This window comes from Lolium perenne, chromosome 3 (assembly GCF_019359855.2).
Source record: "Lolium perenne isolate Kyuss_39 chromosome 3, Kyuss_2.0, whole genome shotgun sequence".
Taxonomy (NCBI): domain Eukaryota; kingdom Viridiplantae; phylum Streptophyta; class Magnoliopsida; order Poales; family Poaceae; genus Lolium; species Lolium perenne.
In genome coordinates, this window is record NC_067246.2 from 272,999,044 (window position 1) to 273,009,780 (window position 10,737).

The window sequence follows — 10,737 nt, forward strand, 5'->3', positions numbered from 1 at the left end:
AACGAAGAACACAAGTGTTCAAATGAAAAAGCGGAGTGTGTCTCTCTCCCACACAAGCATGCTAGGATCCGATTTATTCAGGGAATGAAAATAACAAAACAAAAATAAAAGCACACAGACGCTCCAAGTAAAGTGCATAAGATGTGACGGAATTAAAATATAGTTTCACTAGAGGTGACCTGATAAGTTGTTGATGAAGAAAGGGATGTCTTGGGCATCCCCAAGCTTAGACGCTTGAGTCTTCTCGAAATATGCAGGGATGAACCACGGGGGCATCCCCAAGCTTAGACTTTTCACTCTTCTTGATCATATTATATCATCCTCCTCTCTTGATCCTTGAAAACTTCCTTCACACCAAACTCAAAGCAATCTCATTAGAGGGTTAGTGCATAATCAAAAATTCACATGTTCGGCAAGGACACAATCATTCTCAACACTTCTGGACATTACCCAAGGTTACTGAAATTTAATGGAGCAAAGAAACTCACTCAAACACAGTAAAAGAGGCAATGCGAAATAAAAGGCAGAATCTGTCAAAACAGAATAGTCCGTAAAGACTAATTTTTTCGAGGCACTTAACATGCTCAGATGGAAAAAGCTCCAGTTGAATGAAAGGTGCGTACATATCTGATGATTACTCATGAATTTTTTTCAAGATTTTTAGATTTTTCTACAGAGAGAAAAACTCAAAACCGTGACAGCTAAAAATCTGTTTCTGCGTAGAAATCCAAATCTAGTATCAACTTTTCTATCAAAGACTTTACTTGGCACAACAATGCAAGAAAATAAAGATACAAAGGTATTGCTACAGAAGTAACAAGCACCTTGACTCGAAACAAAAAGAAAAGCAAAAAATAACAGAAAATAAAAACGATGGGTTGTCTCCCATAAGCGCTTTTCTTTCACGCCTTTTAGCTAGGCATAGTGATTTTTATGATGCTCACATAAAGATGAGAGTTGAAAAGAGAGCATCAAGAAGCATATATAAAACATGTTTAAATCTAACACTCTTCCTATGCATAGGAGCCTTGTAAGAAAACAAGTCAATGAAGAACAAAGTGAGTACCATAGGATGACAAAACAAGTGTAACTTCAAAAATTTCAACACAAGGAGAGGAGACTTAATATTATTGTGATATATGAAATCGTGTCTCCCTCTCTCCTAAGGACCAGTAGGTCTTAAAGTACCCAGCAAATAAAAGCAAATCAAGAGAAAGCTCAAAACATTCATCATAAAGAGAAGAAATTTAGTAACATGAAGATTTCTATACCCATACTTTCCTCTCTCAAAATTATTTTCAGTGGCATCATGAATAAACTCAACAATATAGCTATCACATAAAGCATTCGATCTTATCATGATCCACATGCATAAAAGTATCATTACTCTCCACATAAGCATAATCAATTTTATTAGTAATAGTGGGAGTAAAACTATCACAACCATCATTGTAATCATCATAAATTGCAGGCATGGTATAATCATAATAAACTTTATCCTCCATAGTAGGTGGCACCAAAATACCACTATCATTATAATCATCATAAATGGGAGGCAAAGTATCATCAAAGAAAATTTTCTCCTCAAAACTTGGGGGACTAAAAATATCACAACCAGCTTCCCCAAGCTTAGACTTTTCCATAGCATTAAAAATAATAGTGTTCAAAGAATTCATGCTAAAAACATTGCTACAACTATTTTGCAAACAAAGTTCCATGGGATTTTTTATTCTCTCTTCAAACACATCATGTCCTAATTCAATATAAATTTCATAAAGATCTCTAATTTTTTTGTTGTTTTCCATTAAGCCTAACTAGTGAAATAAAAACAAGAAACAAAAAGATATAATTGCAGAATCTAAAGGAAATAGCTTCGAGCACTCACACACCGGCAACAGTGCTAGGAAATAGCTTAGTAGTCGGAGGATGTGAATACCTTTTACCTTACCTCCCCGGCAACGGCGCCAGAAAATAACTTGATGTCTACGCACGCTTCTATTCCTGTAGACAGTGTTGGGCCTCCAAGAGTAGAGGTTTGTAGAACAGCAGCAAGTTTCCCTTAAGTGAATCACCCAAGGTTTATCGAACTCAGGGAGGTAGAGGTCAAAGATATCCCTCTCAAGCAACCCTGCAATTAAGAAACAAGAAGTCTCTTATGTCCCCAACACACCTAATACACTTGTCAGATGTATAGGTGCACTAGTTCGGCGAAGAGATGGTGAAATACAAGTAATATTGATGATCATAAGTAGTAATTGCAATCTGAAATAAAAATGGCAGCAAGCGAACATGTACCAGAACTTGTTGGAAACGGTGTTTCAATTCTTAGAAACAAGGCCTAGGGGTCATACTTTCACTAGTGGACACTCTCAACAATGATCACATAATTGAATAAATAAATGCTACTCTCAAACACTCTCTTGTTGGATAACAAACAGCATTCATTGTGTAGGGCTGCAAAAGCACACCTCAAGCCGGAGTAAAAAAGCTCCACAACGTCATAAAGGAATCACACACGATGCGCACACTGTCACCATCACACCGTGGAGAGTGACTCCGGAGTTCATATTAAAGTAACCTCTAGAGTGTATAATAGACAAGAGCTACATCTACATATTCAACTAGATTACAAAGCTCATGATCACATAAACATCACACCATGGGAGAGAGAGATGAACCACATAGCTACCGGTAGAGCCCTCAGCCTCGGGGGAGAACTACTCCCTCCTCATCATGGGAGACAGCAACGGTGATGAAGATGGCGGTGGTGTCGATGGAGATGACTCCGGGGCAATTCCCCGTCCCGGCGGCGTGCCGGAACAGAGATTTTGTCCCCCGAAACTTGTCGTCGATGGCAGCGGCGCTGCGGAACCCTTGGTGGAATATGACTGGATTCGTTAGGGTTTTCGCATCTGGGGCAATATATAGGCGAAGGGGCAGCATCGGTGGAGTCCCGAGGGGCCCACCCCACCTGGCGGCGTGGCAGAAGGTGGGGTCGTGCCACCCTATGAGGTGGCCAGCTCGTGGCCCCCCTTCGTCTCTCTTTCGGACTCCGTGAAGCTTCTGGAAAAATAGGGACGTGGCCTTTTGTTTCGCGCAATTCCGAGAATATTCGCAGAAGTAATTTTCTGGAACCAAAAATAGCAGAAAACAGGACCTAGCACTTCGGCATCTTGTTAATAGGTTAGTCCCGGAAAATGCATAAAAATAATATAAAGTGTATATAAAACATGTAGCAATTGGTATAATATAAGCATGGAACATCAAAAATTATAGATACGTTGGAGACGTATCAATAATGTACAATAGTGGTCAAGGACGAAAGATATGATTTGCATATAGGCATTGAAAAAATAAAAGTAACATCATCCACAGTAATTTTTCACATTGTGAAAGTAAAATCGGCAAAGCTATCCATTGCCATACCAGGGGAAAGACCTTGGCTATCAACTGTTGAACAGTAGTTCTTCTCAGTTGATCGAGTTCTCCTGACGGTCCATCCATTTTTTCAGCAACAGCTTCCTATATGCTGGCATGTCAGATGCTTTGATTGGTAGCATCATTTTGCCATCCGATGATTCAATGAACTTTAGCACGAAGTACCACAGTCGTACCTAGCAAATAGAAACAAAATCCATTGTTGAGAAAACATTTATAAAAAGTGATGTAAGAAAAAAATGTGATGAAGAAAATAGGGTTGACAGACAGAAAATTTACGTTGTATCTTGTTTTGTGGTTTGAATGAAGACAGTCTTATATGTGGAGATGTCAATCTTGGACTCACTGTAGTTGACCTACCAAAAATGTTTGATGCTTCCTATGATATTGCGAGCATCTGCCATAAGTCCCTTGTTCCCTTCATTCCTTAGAGAATCCATGACCTCAAACCTCCCTGACTTGAGGTTGAGCACAATTAGATAATAATGCCCAGTCATCACATCTTTAATTTCAGGTGTTAGATCTTGTAGGACGGAAAACATTATCTGCATTCACGCAAAAAAATGTAGGAATGTAAGATGAGAATTAGGTAAACCTGACAGGAGAAACATGTCACAACTAGATTGATGAAAAACAAAAAAAAGCCTTTTAGTGATAGATCGTGGACTTACAAAGTCCTTGTGGACTAGGCGATGTGACGGCGTGCATTGAAATGCTTTCCTGACAGTTCTGTCCAAGTTACATGTGGCACTCCTGAGTTTTGTCTGCATTTCAAAAAATGCATAAAATAAAAAAGAAGTAGGTTGCTGACAAATACTGTTAAGACATCTCCAAAAAGAAACATTCCAGTATAAAAGGACGAAAGACATGTTATTTTACTTAAAGAAATGCAAAGTGGCATGACATATTTCTTCTAATTCACCATTTCAGAAGCAAGAACTCGCAAAGCAATCTCACATGTGGTATTGCTTATCAACCCCTCTGGTTTGACTGAGTTTGCCAAGTCACGCAACAGGATGTAGTAATCTCCGTAATCAATTATCCTCTCTTCATTCAAAGGATGCTTGGTTTTGCCGCCATACGAGCATACCTTGTTGTATAATTCATCATCAGACTTCGGGACAGTAGGCTTGTTAACAAGATTTCCGTAAGGTGATTGCAGCGTAGGTCCAGGTTTGACAATTCTTCTGGGTTGTGGCACTGGTGTGCAGCTACTTGGGTTGTTTGGCGAGTCATGAACCTCGTGTACCACCTTGCCTTTCACAGTTGCTGGTGTTGTGTTGGGCATTTCAATGGTTGCAAAAATCTTATCAAGTGAGTCTCCGATGTCTTCATTGCAGGAAATGATTATAGGTTCTTCCATTGTAGCATCTGGTTGCTGAACTTGACCGTCAGTTTCAATTTGCTGAGAGCCTGGGTTGTCAAGACCAAAATCAAAAGAAGGGCAGTCATCCCGGAGCTCACGAATCTTCCTTTGCATCTCGGTTTCAGCAACATGTTCTGCGGCTGTAAAGTCAAGCTCCAACTTTCTGTTCATGCTAGATCGAGTCAATCAGTTCAGATGGTTGATGTCTACGCACGCTTCTATTCCTGTAGACAGTGTTGGGCCTCAAAGAGCAGAGGTTTGTAGAACATCAGCAAGTTTCCTTTAAGTGAATCACCCATGGTTTATCGAACTCAGGGAGGTATAGGTCAAAGATATCCCTCTCAAGCAACCCTGCAATTAAGATACATGAAGTCTCTTGTGTCCCCAACACACCTAATACACTTGTCAGATGTATAGGTGCACTAGTTCGGCGAAGAGATAGTGAAATACAAGTAATATGGATGATTGTAAGTAGTAATTGCAATCTGAAATAAAGATGGCAGCAAGCAAACATGTAGCAGAACTTGTTGGAAACGGTGTTTCAATGCTTAGAAATAAGGCCTAGGGATCATACTTTCACTAGTGGACACTCTCAACAATGATCACATAATTGAATAAATAAATGCTACTCTTAAATACTCTCTTGTTGGATAACAAACATCATTCATTGTGTAGGGCTACAAAAGCACACCTCAAGCCGGAGTAAACAAGCTCCACAACGTCCGGAGTTCATATTAAAGTAACCTCTATAGTGCATAATAGATCGTTGCAATTTAGACCGAGTACTAACATAGCATACACACTGTCACCAATAGCTATGAAATGGGGAATAGATCTCATCAATACTATCATAGTAATAGATAACTTCATAATCTACAAGAGATTACAATCATAACCTACGCCAAGTACTACATGATGCACACACTGTCAACTTTACATCATGGAGGAGGAATAGACTACTTTAATAACATCACTAGAGTAGCACATAGATTAATAGTGATATAAAGCTCATGATCACATAAGGATCACACCATGGGAGAGAGAGATGAACCACATAGCTACCGGTAGAGCCCTCAGCCTCGGGGGAGAACTACTCCCTCCTCATCATGGGAGACAGCAATGGCGATGAAGATGGCGGTGGTGTCGATGGAGATGACTCCGGGGGCAATTCCCCGTCCCGGCGGCGTGCCGGAATAGAGATTCTGTCCCCCGAAACTTGTCTTCGCGATGGCGGCGGCTACGGAACTTTTTGTGGAATATCGTCGATTGTGGTAGGGTTTTCGCGATGGACAGAATATATAGGCGGAAGGGCGGCCTCGGAGGAGTCCCAGGGTTCCCTCACCACATGGCGGCGCGGCCAGGGTTGGGCCCGCGCCCCCCTATGGTGTGGGGCCCCCTTGCCCCCCCCCTCCGGCACTTCTCTGGCTCTCTGGGTCCGTCTCGGTAAAATAGAAGGTTTGGCTTTTGTTTCGTCCAATTCCGAGAATATTTCCTGTGTAGGATTTCTGAAACCAAAAACAACAGAAACAGGAACTGGCACTTCGGCATCTTGTTAATAGGTTAGTTCCGGAAAATGCATAAAACGATATAAAGTGTATATAAAACATGTGAGTATTGTCATAAAATGTAACATCCCTGTTTTGCTAAACCTAGATTAGGGTTTTGATTGTGCATCATTTCATGAGCATCATGATTTCCTAAGAAATTTGCATAAGGAAATGATTTGAAAACCCTAATGTTGGTTTGAATCTCTCTCTCTTTCATTTGCTCAAAGTGTTTCAAAAGTTTGTAAACTAAAATAGGTGGCACTTCTGCAATATGTCAAGAAGTCCATTTTTATTTTGAAAAGTTTCAGAAAGTTTGAGGTTTCAAACATATTTCAAATAGCAAAGGCGTTTGAATATAAATTTGAAAATAGATTTCAGAAAAGAAAAGAGAGAAGAAAACTCACCTCTATTTTGGGCGCACCCCAACTTCTCTCTCTCAATTCCTCTCTCTCTGTGCAGCCCAAAAAGGCCCAGTCAGTAGCCCAGAAACAGCCCAACCGAACCCCAGGGGGTTTTTGGCAAAAATGCCATCTTCCCCGCGGAGCCAAGCAGCTCGCTGTCGCCCGTGCGGCCGCCCGATGGTCACCGGCGCGTGGAGATGCCCGCCGCCGCCCCCGGCGGCTATAAAGCCTCCCCCGCCGCCGCCTGAACCCTAGCCAAACCCCTTTTTCCCCTCTCGCGCGCTCCAGTGAGGAAACCCTAACCCATATGGCTTACAGTAGCCGCTCGGCCTCCGGCAATCGCCGTCGTTTGGAGCCCCGGCGAGCTCCGTCGAGGCCACCTCTGGGTCCGCCTCGTCATCCTCTACTTTCCTGCCAAGGGAATCGCCCTAGGAAGCCTCGAGTCGGCCGCCCCGACTCCTTCTTCCTCGCGTCCGGCCGCCGGGGAACGGCTCAACGCCGGCGCTACGGACCTCCTCCGGCCTCCCCGTCGCCTCCATCCTGCTCCTGGTGAGCTTGCGGTGCTAACGCACCCCTTCTCCCTCTCCCTCTTTCCCTGTACCACCTCCGCCACGAGCACCCGAGCCCGCCGCCGTCGGACATGGTCGCCGGCCACGCTCCGGCGACGCAAACGGAGCGGCGCCACCACCAGATGGTCCGCCACGTCGAGCCGCACCGATCCCCCCATCGCGCGCATCCCCGTGACCCCCAAGTCGGCGGATTGAAATCCGGCCGAGCTCAATCTGGAGCTCATGGCCATGGATGACGTCATCATGACGTCATGCTGACGCCATAAAGCCTTTTCCTGTTTTCTGAAATTCATTTTGGTAAATTATAATAATATGATAGGTGGGGCCCCTTGTCAGGATTTTATTATTTTCGTAAATATTTATGAAATGATTAAAACTATGACAGGTGGGTCCAGTCTGTCAGGTTTTTAATAATTTCTGGAAATTTTCAGAAAAGGATTTAAAATGATTTAAACTTGGAAAATTCATAAGTAATTCATTTTAAATCAGAAAAATATGTATAATATATCAAAAAAATTAGAAAAATGAGATCTACAATTTGGTTACACAATCATGCATTGTTAAACAACTTATAACCCTAGTTGTTTTAGAAGAACTAATTGTACCCCTTTGAGGGCTCAGGAGCGCTAACCTAGTTCATTTGAAACCCAGTTAAATTGATGACGTCTTAGGGTTATTTTCGTACCTAATTAACATGTCATATCATCATACTTGTATGCGCATTGCATCGATGCCATGTGTTGATTGTTTCTTTACATTTCCGGTGTTTGCTTCTTTGCGATCAATAGAGCAAGTGCCCGAGATGATGAAGATCGACAACGACGCCACTCAACACTTGTCCATCGACGAACAAGTCAAGCATGGGATCTCCAAAGATCCATATTGGTTTGTGATACGCGTACAACACGCGTCCGTTGGGAACCCCAAGAGGAAGGTGTGATGCGTATAGCGGCAAGTTTTCCCTCAGTATGAAACCAAGGTTTATCGAACCAGTAGGAGCCAAGAAGCACGTTGAAGGTTGATGGCGGCGGGATGTAGTGCGGCGCAACACCAGAGATTCCGGCGCCAACGTGGAACCTGCACAACACAACCAAAGTACTTTGCCCCAACGAAACAGTGAGGTTGTCAATCTCACCGGCTTGCTGTAACAAAGGATTAGATGTATAGTGTGGATGATGATTGTTTGCGAGAAAACTTGGTAGAACGATATTGCAGTAGATTGTATTTCAGTATAGAGAATTGGACCGGGGTCCACAGTTCACTAGAGGTGTCTCTCCCATAAGATAAACAGCATGTTGGGTGAACAAATTATAGTTGGGCAATTGACAAATAGAGAGGGCATGACCATGCACATACATATTATGATGAGTATTGTGAGATTTAATTGGGCATTACGACAAAGTACATAGACCGCTATCCAGCATGCATCTATGCCTAAAAAGTCCACCGTCAGGTTATCATCCGAACCCCCTCCAGTATTAAGTTGCTAACAACAGACAATTGCATTAAGTATTGCGCGTAATGTAATCAGTGACTACATCCTTGAACATAGCACCAATGTTTTATCCCTAGTGGCAACAGCACATCCATAACCTTAGAGGTTCTTGTCACCCCTCCAGATTCACGGAGACATGAACCCACTATCGAGCATAAATACTCCCTCTTGGAGTTACTAGCATCAACTTGGCCAGAGCATCTACTAATAACGGAGAGCATGCAAGATCATAAACAACACATAGACATAACTTTGATAATCAACATAACAAGTATTCTCTATTCATCGGATCCCAACAAACGCAACATATAGAATTACAGATAGATGATCTTGATCATGTTAGGCAGCTCACAAGACCCGACAATGAAGCACAATGGGGAGAAGACAACCATCTAGCTACAGCTATGGACCCATAGTCCAGGGGTAGACTACTCACACATCACTCCGGAGGCGACCATGGCGGCGTAGAGTCCTCCGGGAGATGAATCCCCTCTCCGGCAGGGTGCCGGAGGCGATCTCCTGAATCCCCCGAGATGGGATTGGCGGCGGCGGCGTCTCAGTAAGGTTTTCTGTATCGTGGCTCTCGGTACTGGGGGTTTCGCGACGGAGGCTTTAAGTAGGCAGAAGGGCAAGTCAGGAGGGGGCACGAGGGCCCCACACCACAGGTCGGCGCGGCCAAGGGGCAGGCCGCGCCGCCCTAGGGTTTGGGCGCCTCGTGGCCCCACTTCATCTCCTCTTCGGTCTTCTGGAAGCTTCGTGGCAAAATAGGACCCTGGGCGTTGATTTCGTCCAATTCCGAGAATATTTCGTTACTAGGATTTCTGAAACCAAAAACAATGAAAACAAAGCGGCACTTCGGCATCTTGTTAATAGGTTAGTTCCAGAAAATGCACGAATATGACATAAAGTGTGCATAAAACATGTAGATAACATCAATAATGTGGCATGGAACATAAGAAATTATCGATACGTTGGAGACGTATCAGCATCCCCAAGCTTAGTTCTGCTCGTCCCGAGCAGGTAAAACGATAACACAGATAATTTCTGGAGTGACATGCCATCATAACCTTGATCATACTATTTGTAAAGCATATGTAGCGAATGCAGCGATCAAAACAATGTATATGACATGAATAAACAAGTGAATCATAAAGCAAAGACTTTTCATGAATAGCACTTCAAGACAAGCATCAATAAGTCTTGCATAAGAGTTAACTCATAAAGCAATAATTCAAAGTAAAGGTATTGAAGCAACACAAAAGAAGATTAAGTTTCAGCGGTTGCTTTCAACTTGTAACATGTATATCTCATGGATATTGTCAACATAGAGTAATATAATAAGTGCAATATGCAAATATGTAGGAATTGATGCACAGTTTACACAAGTGTTTGCTTCTTGAGATGGAGAGAAATAGGTGAACTGACTCAACAATGAAGGTAAAAGAATGGTCCTTCAAAAGGAAAGCATCGATTGCTATATTTGTGCTAGAGCTTTGATTTTGAAAACATGAAACAATTTTGTCAACGGTAGTAATAAAGCATATGTATCATGCAAATTATATCTTACAAGTTGCAAGCCTCATGCATAGTATACTAATAGTGCCCGCACCTTGTCCTAATTAGCTTGGACTACCGGATCATCACAATGCACATGTTTTAACCAAGTGTCACAATGGGGTACCTCTATGCCGCCTGTACAAAGGTCTAAGGAGAAAGCTCGCATTGGATTTCTCGCTATTGATTATGCTCAACTTAGACATCCATACCGGGACAACATAGACAATAGATAATGGACTCCTCTTTTATGCATAAGCATGTAACAACAATTAATAATTTTCTCATATGAGATTGAGGATATATGTCCAAAACTGAAACTTCCACCATGGATCATGGCTTTAGTTAGTGGCCCAATGTTCTTCTC